This window comes from Miniopterus natalensis, chromosome 16, assembly GCF_054644295.1.
Source record: "Miniopterus natalensis isolate mMinNat1 chromosome 16, mMinNat1.hap1, whole genome shotgun sequence".
Taxonomy (NCBI): domain Eukaryota; kingdom Metazoa; phylum Chordata; class Mammalia; order Chiroptera; family Miniopteridae; genus Miniopterus; species Miniopterus natalensis.
In genome coordinates, this window is record NC_142096.1 from 44692767 (window position 1) to 44705058 (window position 12292).

Genomic DNA, 12292 nt, shown 5'->3' on the forward strand with positions numbered 1-12292 from the left:
ATTCGTTGTTTGGCCAAGTTCTTTAGGGCTGGTTTTGGAAGGTCTTTCAGGTTGGTCAAATTCCACATCATACGAAGTTTTTTCACAGCGCTGTTTCCAAGTGTCCACAAAGAGCTGCTGCTTGAAACTGTCCACATGCACATCTCCCATACTGGTGTGCTCGTTTTACTACCTGGATTTTAGTTTCCTCTTCTTTCTTTGAAATGACAAGCCTTCTTTCTGCATGCAACACACCTTGTAGCAGTTTTAGTTTGAAGCATGTTGGTGCTCTCAAAACGCTGTGGAACCTATGTAGAGTGTTTCACTCTCCAGCACTGAATACACAACTTAGAACTCCTTTCACCACAGACACGCAAACACATCTCTTTGTGAAAGTCTTAATTCAAGTCACTTGGAAATGTAAGGGCTTCATCGAGAACATGAAGGCAATCATGCTTTCGCACTCTGCAACTAATAGAAATGACCTCTTGTACATGCCTGTCTGAATTTCACTGCAAAATGCCCTACTTTTCTGGTTTCTTGAATGTTCTCAACGCATTAGGAGAAAGAGCGTGTTTGAGCAAGAGTGATGCAGTGTGCGGTTTCCTGGATTCAAGTGATTTGGGAAACATACTCCTTGTTTTGTCACATTGTCCGAGAAACAACATGAGGTTTGCAAGAGATTGAAACAATGCATCCCAAAGCGCATTCCAGCAGTGAAAAGAGACGTTTCTACAAAGAGTTTGAAGGAGCAAGCAAAAGCCTAGTGGCTGAGTGTTCTTTCAGAGAGAAACACATGCATTTCATTCTTCTGTGGACAGTTTTCGGCCTGAAATTCATTTGCATTTTGTACTGTGCAGATGTAGCTACCTGCTCGGGAGTTGAGTCATAGAAGCACCTATCCTGCAGGAGCTTATTGCAACATTCATTGTTTGGCTAAGTTCTTTAGGGTTGGTTTTGAAAGGTCTTTCAACTTTGGCAAAATCCCGCTTCGTACGAAATTGTTCCCAGCGCTGTTTCCAAGTGTCCACAAAGAGCTGCTGCTTGAAACTGTCCACATGCACATCTCCCATACTGGTTTGCTCGTTTTACTACCTGGATTTTGTTTTCCTCTTATTTCTTTGAAATGGCAAGCCTTCTTTCTGCATGCCACACACTCCTTGTAGCAGTTTCAGTTTGAAGCATGTTGGTTCTCTCAAAAAGATCTGTAACCTATGTAGAGTGTGTCACTCTCTAGCACTGAATACACAGCTTAGAGCTCCTTTCACCACAGACACGCAAACACATCTTTTTGTGAAAGTCCTACTTCAGGTCACTTGGAAATGTAATGGTTTCATCGAGAACATGAAGTCAATCATGCTTTTGCACTCTGCAACCGATAGAAATGACTTTTTGTACATGCCCGTCTGAAATTCACTGCAAAATGCCCTTCTTTTCAGATTTCTTGAATGTTCTCAACGCATTAGGTGAAAGAGCGTGTTTGAGCAAGAGTGATGCAGTGTGCGTTTTCCTGGATTTCAAGTGATTTGGGAAACATAATCTGCATTTCTCCACAGGAAGAAACAACATGAGGCTTGCAAGAGATGGAAACAATGCATCCCAAAACGTATTCCAGCAGTGAAAACACACGTTCCTACAAAGACTTTGAAGGAGCAAGCAAAAGCCTAGTGGCTGAGTGTTCTTTCAGAGAGAAACACATGCATTTCATCCTTCTGGAGTGAGTTTTCAGCTTGGAATTCATATGCGTTTTGTACTTGCAGAATGTAGCTACCTGCTCGGGGTTTGTGCCATAGAAGCACCTTTCCTGCAGGAGCTTATTGCAACATTCGTTGTTTGGCTAAGTTCTTTAGGGCTGGTTTTGGAAGGTCTTTCATGTTGGTCAAATTCCACTTCCTACGAAGTTTGTTCACAGCGCTGTTTCCAAGGGTCCACAAAGAGATGCTGCTTGAAACTGTCCACATGCACATCTCCCATACGGGTGTGCTCGTTTCACTACGTGGATTTTGGTTTCTTCTTTCTTTGAAATGACAAGCCTTCTTTCCACGGTTGTCCCATCTTTGGGGAAATTGACCAGAGAAGTCCATTTTTGAAAGGTGCTCTTCTCTGGGATGTGTTCTAAGGCAAACTTCTCCTCGAAAGATGCCTCTATCTGCATGCTACACACACCTTGTAGCAGTCTCAGTTTTAAGTATATTGGTGCTCTCAAAACGCTGTGTAACCTATGTACAGTGTGTCACTCCCCAGCACTGAATACACAACATAGATCTCCTTTCAACACAGACACGCAAACACATCTTTTTGTGAAAGTCCTACTTCAGGTCACTTGCAAATGTAAAGGTTTCATCTTGAACACGAAGTCAATCATGCTTTTGCACTCTGCAACCAATAGAAATGACTTTTTGTACATACCCATCTGATTTCACATCAAAATGCCCTTCTTTTCTGGTTTCTTGAATGTTCTCAACACATTAGGAGAAAGAGCGTGTTTGAGCAAGAGTGATGCAGTGTGCGTTTTCCTGGATTTCAGGTGATTTGGGAAACATAATCCGCGTTTCTCCACAGTAAGAAACAACATGAGGCTTGCAAGAGATTGAAACAATGCAACCCAAAATGTATTCTAGCAGTGAAAACACACGTTTCTACAAAGACTTTGAAGGAGCAAGCAAAAGCTTAGTGGCTGAGTGTTCTTTCAGAGAGAAACACATGCATTTCATCCTTCTGGAGTGAGTTTTCAGCTTGGAATTCATATGCGTTTTGTACTTGCAGAATGTAGCTACCTGCTCGGGGTTTGTGCCATAGAAGCACCTTTCCTGCAGGAGCTTATTGCAACATTCGTTGTTTGGCCAAGTTCTTTAGGGCTGGTTTTGGAAGGTCTTTCAGGTTGGTCAAATTCCACATCATACGAAGTTTTTTCACAGCGCTGTTTCCAAGTGTCCACAAAGAGCTGCTGCTTGAAACTGTCCACATGCACATCTCCCATACTGGTGTGCTCGTTTTACTACCTGGATTTTAGTTTCCTCTTCTTTCTTTGAAATGACAAGCCTTCTTTCTGCATGCAACACACCTTGTAGCAGTTTTAGTTTGAAGCATGTTGGTGCTCTCAAAACGCTGTGGAACCTATGTAGAGTGTTTCACTCTCCAGCACTGAATACACAACTTAGAACTCCTTTCACCACAGACACGCAAACACATCTCTTTGTGAAAGTCTTAATTCAAGTCACTTGGAAATGTAAGGGCTTCATCGAGAACATGAAGGCAATCATGCTTTCGCACTCTGCAACTAATAGAAATGACCTCTTGTACATGCCTGTCTGAATTTCACTGCAAAATGCCCTACTTTTCTGGTTTCTTGAATGTTCTCAACGCATTAGGAGAAAGAGCGTGTTTGAGCAAGAGTGATGCAGTGTGCGGTTTCCTGGATTCAAGTGATTTGGGAAACATACTCCTTGTTTTGTCACATTGTCCGAGAAACAACATGAGGTTTGCAAGAGATTGAAACAATGCATCCCAAAGCGCATTCCAGCAGTGAAAAGAGACGTTTCTACAAAGAGTTTGAAGGAGCAAGCAAAAGCCTAGTGGCTGAGTGTTCTTTCAGAGAGAAACACATGCATTTCATTCTTCTGTGGACAGTTTTCGGCCTGAAATTCATTTGCATTTTGTACTGTGCAGATGTAGCTACCTGCTCGGGAGTTGAGTCATAGAAGCACCTATCCTGCAGGAGCTTATTGCAACATTCATTGTTTGGCTAAGTTCTTTAGGGTTGGTTTTGAAAGGTCTTTCAACTTTGGCAAAATCCCGCTTCGTACGAAATTGTTCCCAGCGCTGTTTCCAAGTGTCCACAAAGAGCTGCTGCTTGAAACTGTCCACATGCACATCTCCCATACTGGTTTGCTCGTTTTACTACCTGGATTTTGTTTTCCTCTTATTTCTTTGAAATGGCAAGCCTTCTTTCTGCATGCCACACACTCCTTGTAGCAGTTTCAGTTTGAAGCATGTTGGTTCTCTCAAAAAGATCTGTAACCTATGTAGAGTGTGTCACTCTCTAGCACTGAATACACAGCTTAGAGCTCCTTTCACCACAGACACGCAAACACATCTTTTTGTGAAAGTCCTACTTCAGGTCACTTGGAAATGTAATGGTTTCATCGAGAACATGAAGTCAATCATGCTTTTGCACTCTGCAACCGATAGAAATGACTTTTTGTACATGCCCGTCTGAAATTCACTGCAAAATGCCCTTCTTTTCAGATTTCTTGAATGTTCTCAACGCATTAGGTGAAAGAGCGTGTTTGAGCAAGAGTGATGCAGTGTGCGTTTTCCTGGATTTCAAGTGATTTGGGAAACATAATCTGCATTTCTCCACAGGAAGAAACAACATGAGGCTTGCAAGAGATGGAAACAATGCATCCCAAAACGTATTCCAGCAGTGAAAACACACGTTCCTACAAAGACTTTGAAGGAGCAAGCAAAAGCCTAGTGGCTGAGTGTTCTTTCAGAGAGAAACACATGCATTTCATCCTTCTGGAGTGAGTTTTCAGCTTGGAATTCATATGCGTTTTGTACTTGCAGAATGTAGCTACCTGCTCGGGGTTTGTGCCATAGAAGCACCTTTCCTGCAGGAGCTTATTGCAACATTCGTTGTTTGGCTAAGTTCTTTAGGGCTGGTTTTGGAAGGTCTTTCATGTTGGTCAAATTCCACTTCCTACGAAGTTTTTTCACAGCGCTGTTTCCAAGGGTCCACAAAGAGATGCTGCTTGAAACTGTCCACATGCACATCTCCCATACGGGTGTGCTCGTTTCACTACGTGGATTTTGGTTTCTTCTTTCTTTGAAATGACAAGCCTTCTTTCCACGGTTGTCCCATCTTTGGGGAAATTGACCAGAGAAGTCCATTTTTGAAAGGTGCTCTTCTCTGGGATGTGTTCTAAGGCAAACTTCTCCTCGAAAGATGCCTCTATCTGCATGCTACACACACCTTGTAGCAGTCTCAGTTTTAAGTATATTGGTGCTCTCAAAACGCTGTGTAACCTATGTACAGTGTGTCACTCCCCAGCTCTGAATAGACAACGTAAAGCTGCTTTCGCAAACAGATTCGCAAGCACATCTTTTTGTGAAGGTCCTACTTCAGGTCACTTGGAAATGTAAAGGTTTCATCTTGAACATGAAGTCAATCATGCTTTTCCACTCTGCAAACAATAGAAATGAAATTTGTACATACCCATCTGAATTTCACATCAAAATGCCCTTCTTTTCTGGTTTCTTGAATGTTCTCAACACATTAGGAGAAAGAGCGTGTTTGAGCAAGAGTGATGCAGTGTGCGTTTTCCTGGATTTCAGGTGATTTGGGAAACATAATCCGCGCTTCTCCACAGTAAGAAACAACATGAGGCTTGCAAGAGATTGAAACAATGCAACCCAAAATGTATTCCAGCAGTGAAAACACACGTTTCTACAAAGACTTTGAAGGAGCAAGCAAAAGCCTAGTGGCTGAGTGTTCTTTCAGAGAGAAACACATGCATTTCATCCTTCTGGAGTGAGTTTTCAGCTTGGAATTCATATGCGTTTTGAACTTGCAGAATGTAGCTACCTGCTCGGGGTTTGTGCCATAGAAGCACCTTTCCTGCAGGAGCTTATTGCAACATTCGTTGTTTGGCTAAGTTCTTTAGGGCTGGTTTTGGAAGGTCTTTCATGTTGGTCAAATTCCACTTCCTACGAAGTTTGTTCACAGCGCTGTTTCCAAGGGTCCACAAAGAGATGCTGCTTGAAACTGTCCACATGCACATCTCCCATACGGGTGTGCTCGTTTCACTACGTGGATTTTGGTTTCTTCTTTCTTTGAAATGGCAAGCCTTCTTTCCACGGTTGTCCCATCTTTGGGGAAATTGACCAGAGAAGTCCATTTTTGAAAGGTGCTCTTCTCTGGGATGTGTTCTAAGGCAAACTTCTCCTCGAAAGATGCCTCTATCTGCATGCTACACACACCTTGTAGCAGTCTCAGTTTTAAGTATATTGGTGCTCTCAAAACGCTGTGTAACCTATGTACAGTGTGTCACTCCCCAGCACTGAATACACAACATAGATCTCCTTTCAACACAGACACGCAAACACATCTTTTTGTGAAAGTCCTACTTCAGGTCACTTGCAAATGTAAAGGTTTCATCTTGAACACGAAGTCAATCATGCTTTTGCACTCTGCAACCAATAGAAATGACTTTTTGTACATACCCATCTGATTTCACATCAAAATGCCCTTCTTTTCTGGTTTCTTGAATGTTCTCAACACATTAGGAGAAAGAGCGTGTTTGAGCAAGAGTGATGCAGTGTGCGTTTTCCTGGATTTCAGGTGATTTGGGAAACATAATCCGCGTTTCTCCACAGTAAGAAACAACATGAGGCTTGCAAGAGATTGAAACAATGCAACCCAAAATGTATTCTAGCAGTGAAAACACACGTTTCTACAAAGACTTTGAAGGAGCAAGCAAAAGCTTAGTGGCTGAGTGTTCTTTCAGAGAGAAACACATGCATTTCATCCTTCTGGAGTGAGTTTTCAGCTTGGAATTCATATGCGTTTTGTACTTGCAGAATGTAGCTACCTGCTCGGGGTTTGTGCCATAGAAGCACCTTTCCTGCAGGAGCTTATTGCAACATTCGTTGTTTGGCCAAGTTCTTTAGGGCTGGTTTTGGAAGGTCTTTCAGGTTGGTCAAATTCCACATCATACGAAGTTTTTTCACAGCGCTGTTTCCAAGTGTCCACAAAGAGCTGCTGCTTGAAACTGTCCACATGCACATCTCCCATACTGGTGTGCTCGTTTTACTACCTGGATTTTAGTTTCCTCTTCTTTCTTTGAAATGACAAGCCTTCTTTCTGCATGCAACACACCTTGTAGCAGTTTTAGTTTGAAGCATGTTGGTGCTCTCAAAACGCTGTGGAACCTATGTAGAGTGTTTCACTCTCCAGCACTGAATACACAACTTAGAACTCCTTTCACCACAGACACGCAAACACATCTCTTTGTGAAAGTCTTAATTCAAGTCACTTGGAAATGTAAGGGCTTCATCGAGAACATGAAGGCAATCATGCTTTCGCACTCTGCAACTAATAGAAATGACCTCTTGTACATGCCTGTCTGAATTTCACTGCAAAATGCCCTACTTTTCTGGTTTCTTGAATGTTCTCAACGCATTAGGAGAAAGAGCGTGTTTGAGCAAGAGTGATGCAGTGTGCGGTTTCCTGGATTCAAGTGATTTGGGAAACATACTCCTTGTTTTGTCACATTGTCCGAGAAACAACATGAGGTTTGCAAGAGATTGAAACAATGCATCCCAAAGCGCATTCCAGCAGTGAAAAGAGACGTTTCTACAAAGAGTTTGAAGGAGCAAGCAAAAGCCTAGTGGCTGAGTGTTCTTTCAGAGAGAAACACATGCATTTCATTCTTCTGTGGACAGTTTTCGGCCTGAAATTCATTTGCATTTTGTACTGTGCAGATGTAGCTACCTGCTCGGGAGTTGAGTCATAGAAGCACCTATCCTGCAGGAGCTTATTGCAACATTCATTGTTTGGCTAAGTTCTTTAGGGTTGGTTTTGAAAGGTCTTTCAACTTTGGCAAAATCCCGCTTCGTACGAAATTGTTCCCAGCGCTGTTTCCAAGTGTCCACAAAGAGCTGCTGCTTGAAACTGTCCACATGCACATCTCCCATACTGGTTTGCTCGTTTTACTACCTGGATTTTGTTTTCCTCTTATTTCTTTGAAATGGCAAGCCTTCTTTCTGCATGCCACACACTCCTTGTAGCAGTTTCAGTTTGAAGCATGTTGGTTCTCTCAAAAAGATCTGTAACCTATGTAGAGTGTGTCACTCTCTAGCACTGAATACACAGCTTAGAGCTCCTTTCACCACAGACACGCAAACACATCTTTTTGTGAAAGTCCTACTTCAGGTCACTTGGAAATGTAATGGTTTCATCGAGAACATGAAGTCAATCATGCTTTTGCACTCTGCAACCGATAGAAATGACTTTTTGTACATGCCCGTCTGAAATTCACTGCAAAATGCCCTTCTTTTCAGATTTCTTGAATGTTCTCAACGCATTAGGTGAAAGAGCGTGTTTGAGCAAGAGTGATGCAGTGTGCGTTTTCCTGGATTTCAAGTGATTTGGGAAACATAATCTGCATTTCTCCACAGGAAGAAACAACATGAGGCTTGCAAGAGATGGAAACAATGCATCCCAAAACGTATTCCAGCAGTGAAAACACACGTTCCTACAAAGACTTTGAAGGAGCAAGCAAAAGCCTAGTGGCTGAGTGTTCTTTCAGAGAGAAACACATGCATTTCATCCTTCTGGAGTGAGTTTTCAGCTTGGAATTCATATGCGTTTTGTACTTGCAGAATGTAGCTACCTGCTCGGGGTTTGTGCCATAGAAGCACCTTTCCTGCAGGAGCTTATTGCAACATTCGTTGTTTGGCTAAGTTCTTTAGGGCTGGTTTTGGAAGGTCTTTCATGTTGGTCAAATTCCACTTCCTACGAAGTTTTTTCACAGCGCTGTTTCCAAGGGTCCACAAAGAGATGCTGCTTGAAACTGTCCACATGCACATCTCCCATACGGGTGTGCTCGTTTCACTACGTGGATTTTGGTTTCTTCTTTCTTTGAAATGACAAGCCTTCTTTCCACGGTTGTCCCATCTTTGGGGAAATTGACCAGAGAAGTCCATTTTTGAAAGGTGCTCTTCTCTGGGATGTGTTCTAAGGCAAACTTCTCCTCGAAAGATGCCTCTATCTGCATGCTACACACACCTTGTAGCAGTCTCAGTTTTAAGTATATTGGTGCTCTCAAAACGCTGTGTAACCTATGTACAGTGTGTCACTCCCCAGCTCTGAATAGACAACGTAAAGCTGCTTTCGCAAACAGATTCGCAAGCACATCTTTTTGTGAAGGTCCTACTTCAGGTCACTTGGAAATGTAAAGGTTTCATCTTGAACATGAAGTCAATCATGCTTTTCCACTCTGCAAACAATAGAAATGAAATTTGTACATACCCATCTGAATTTCACATCAAAATGCCCTTCTTTTCTGGTTTCTTGAATGTTCTCAACACATTAGGAGAAAGAGCGTGTTTGAGCAAGAGTGATGCAGTGTGCGTTTTCCTGGATTTCAGGTGATTTGGGAAACATAATCCGCGCTTCTCCACAGTAAGAAACAACATGAGGCTTGCAAGAGATTGAAACAATGCAACCCAAAACGTATTCCAGCAGTGAAAACACACGTTTCTACAAAGACTTTGAAGGAGCAAGCAAAAGCCTAGTGGCTGAGTGTTCTTTCAGAGAGAAACACATGCATTTCATCCTTCTGGAGTGAGTTTTCAGCTTGGAATTCATATGCGTTTTGAACTTGCAGAATGTAGCTACCTGCTCGGGGTTTGTGCCATAGAAGCACCTTTCCTGCAGGAGCTTATTGCAACATTCGTTGTTTGGCTAAGTTCTTTAGGGCTGGTTTTGGAAAGTCTTTCATGTTGGTCAAATTCCACTTCCTACGAAGTTTGTTCACAGCGCTGTTTCCAAGGGTCCACAAAGAGATGCTGCTTGAAACTGTCCACATGCACATCTCCCATACGGGTGTGCTCGTTTCACTACGTGGATTTTGGTTTCTTCTTTCTTTGAAATGGCAAGCCTTCTTTCCACGGTTGTCCCATCTTTGGGGAAATTGACCAGAGAAGTCCATTTTTGAAAGGTGCTCTTCTCTGGGATGTGTTCTAAGGCAAACTTCTCCTCGAAAGATGCCTCTATCTGCATGCTACACACACCTTGTAGCAGTCTCAGTTTTAAGTATATTGGTGCTCTCAAAACGCTGTGTAACCTATGTACAGTGTGTCACTCCCCAGCACTGAATACACAACATAGATCTCCTTTCAACACAGACACGCAAACACATCTTTTTGTGAAAGTCCTACTTCAGGTCACTTGCAAATGTAAAGGTTTCATCTTGAACACGAAGTCAATCATGCTTTTGCACTCTGCAACCAATAGAAATGACTTTTTGTACATACCCATCTGATTTCACATCAAAATGCCCTTCTTTTCTGGTTTCTTGAATGTTCTCAACACATTAGGAGAAAGAGCGTGTTTGAGCAAGAGTGATGCAGTGTGCGTTTTCCTGGATTTCAGGTGATTTGGGAAACATAATCCGCGTTTCTCCACAGTAAGAAACAACATGAGGCTTGCAAGAGATTGAAACAATGCAACCCAAAATGTATTCTAGCAGTGAAAACACACGTTTCTACAAAGACTTTGAAGGAGCAAGCAAAAGCTTAGTGGCTGAGTGTTCTTTCAGAGAGAAACACATGCATTTCATCCTTCTGGAGTGAGTTTTCAGCTTGGAATTCATATGCGTTTTGTACTTGCAGAATGTAGCTACCTGCTCGGGGTTTGTGCCATAGAAGCACCTTTCCTGCAGGAGCTTATTGCAACATTCGTTGTTTGGCCAAGTTCTTTAGGGCTGGTTTTGGAAGGTCTTTCAGGTTGGTCAAATTCCACATCATACGAAGTTTTTTCACAGCGCTGTTTCCAAGTGTCCACAAAGAGCTGCTGCTTGAAACTGTCCACATGCACATCTCCCATACTGGTGTGCTCGTTTTACTACCTGGATTTTAGTTTCCTCTTCTTTCTTTGAAATGACAAGCCTTCTTTCTGCATGCAACACACCTTGTAGCAGTTTTAGTTTGAAGCATGTTGGTGCTCTCAAAACGCTGTGGAACCTATGTAGAGTGTTTCACTCTCCAGCACTGAATACACAACTTAGAACTCCTTTCACCACAGACACGCAAACACATCTCTTTGTGAAAGTCTTAATTCAAGTCACTTGGAAATGTAAGGGCTTCATCGAGAACATGAAGGCAATCATGCTTTCGCACTCTGCAACTAATAGAAATGACCTCTTGTACATGCCTGTCTGAATTTCACTGCAAAATGCCCTACTTTTCTGGTTTCTTGAATGTTCTCAACGCATTAGGAGAAAGAGCGTGTTTGAGCAAGAGTGATGCAGTGTGCGGTTTCCTGGATTCAAGTGATTTGGGAAACATACTCCTTGTTTTGTCACATTGTCCGAGAAACAACATGAGGTTTGCAAGAGATTGAAACAATGCATCCCAAAGCGCATTCCAGCAGTGAAAAGAGACGTTTCTACAAAGAGTTTGAAGGAGCAAGCAAAAGCCTAGTGGCTGAGTGTTCTTTCAGAGAGAAACACATGCATTTCATTCTTCTGTGGACAGTTTTCGGCCTGAAATTCATTTGCATTTTGTACTGTGCAGATGTAGCTACCTGCTCGGGAGTTGAGTCATAGAAGCACCTATCCTGCAGGAGCTTATTGCAACATTCATTGTTTGGCTAAGTTCTTTAGGGTTGGTTTTGAAAGGTCTTTCAACTTTGGCAAAATCCCGCTTCGTACGAAATTGTTCCCAGCGCTGTTTCCAAGTGTCCACAAAGAGCTGCTGCTTGAAACTGTCCACATGCACATCTCCCATACTGGTTTGCTCGTTTTACTACCTGGATTTTGTTTTCCTCTTATTTCTTTGAAATGGCAAGCCTTCTTTCTGCATGCCACACACTCCTTGTAGCAGTTTCAGTTTGAAGCATGTTGGTTCTCTCAAAAAGATCTGTAACCTATGTAGAGTGTGTCACTCTCTAGCACTGAATACACAGCTTAGAGCTCCTTTCACCACAGACACGCAAACACATCTTTTTGTGAAAGTCCTACTTCAGGTCACTTGGAAATGTAATGGTTTCATCGAGAACATGAAGTCAATCATGCTTTTGCACTCTGCAACCGATAGAAATGACTTTTTGTACATGCCCGTCTGAAATTCACTGCAAAATGCCCTTCTTTTCAGATTTCTTGAATGTTCTCAACGCATTAGGTGAAAGAGCGTGTTTGAGCAAGAGTGATGCAGTGTGCGTTTTCCTGGATTTCAAGTGATTTGGGAAACATAATCTGCATTTCTCCACAGGAAGAAACAACATGAGGCTTGCAAGAGATGGAAACAATGCATCCCAAAACGTATTCCAGCAGTGAAAACACACGTTCCTACAAAGACTTTGAAGGAGCAAGCAAAAGCCTAGTGGCTGAGTGTTCTTTCAGAGAGAAACACATGCATTTCATCCTTCTGGAGTGAGTTTTCAGCTTGGAATTCATATGCGTTTTGTACTTGCAGAATGTAGCTACCTGCTCGGGGTTTGTGCCATAGAAGCACCTTTCCTGCAGGAGCTTATTGCAACATTCGTTGTTTGGCTAAGTTCTTTAGGGCTGGTTTTGGAAGGTCTTTC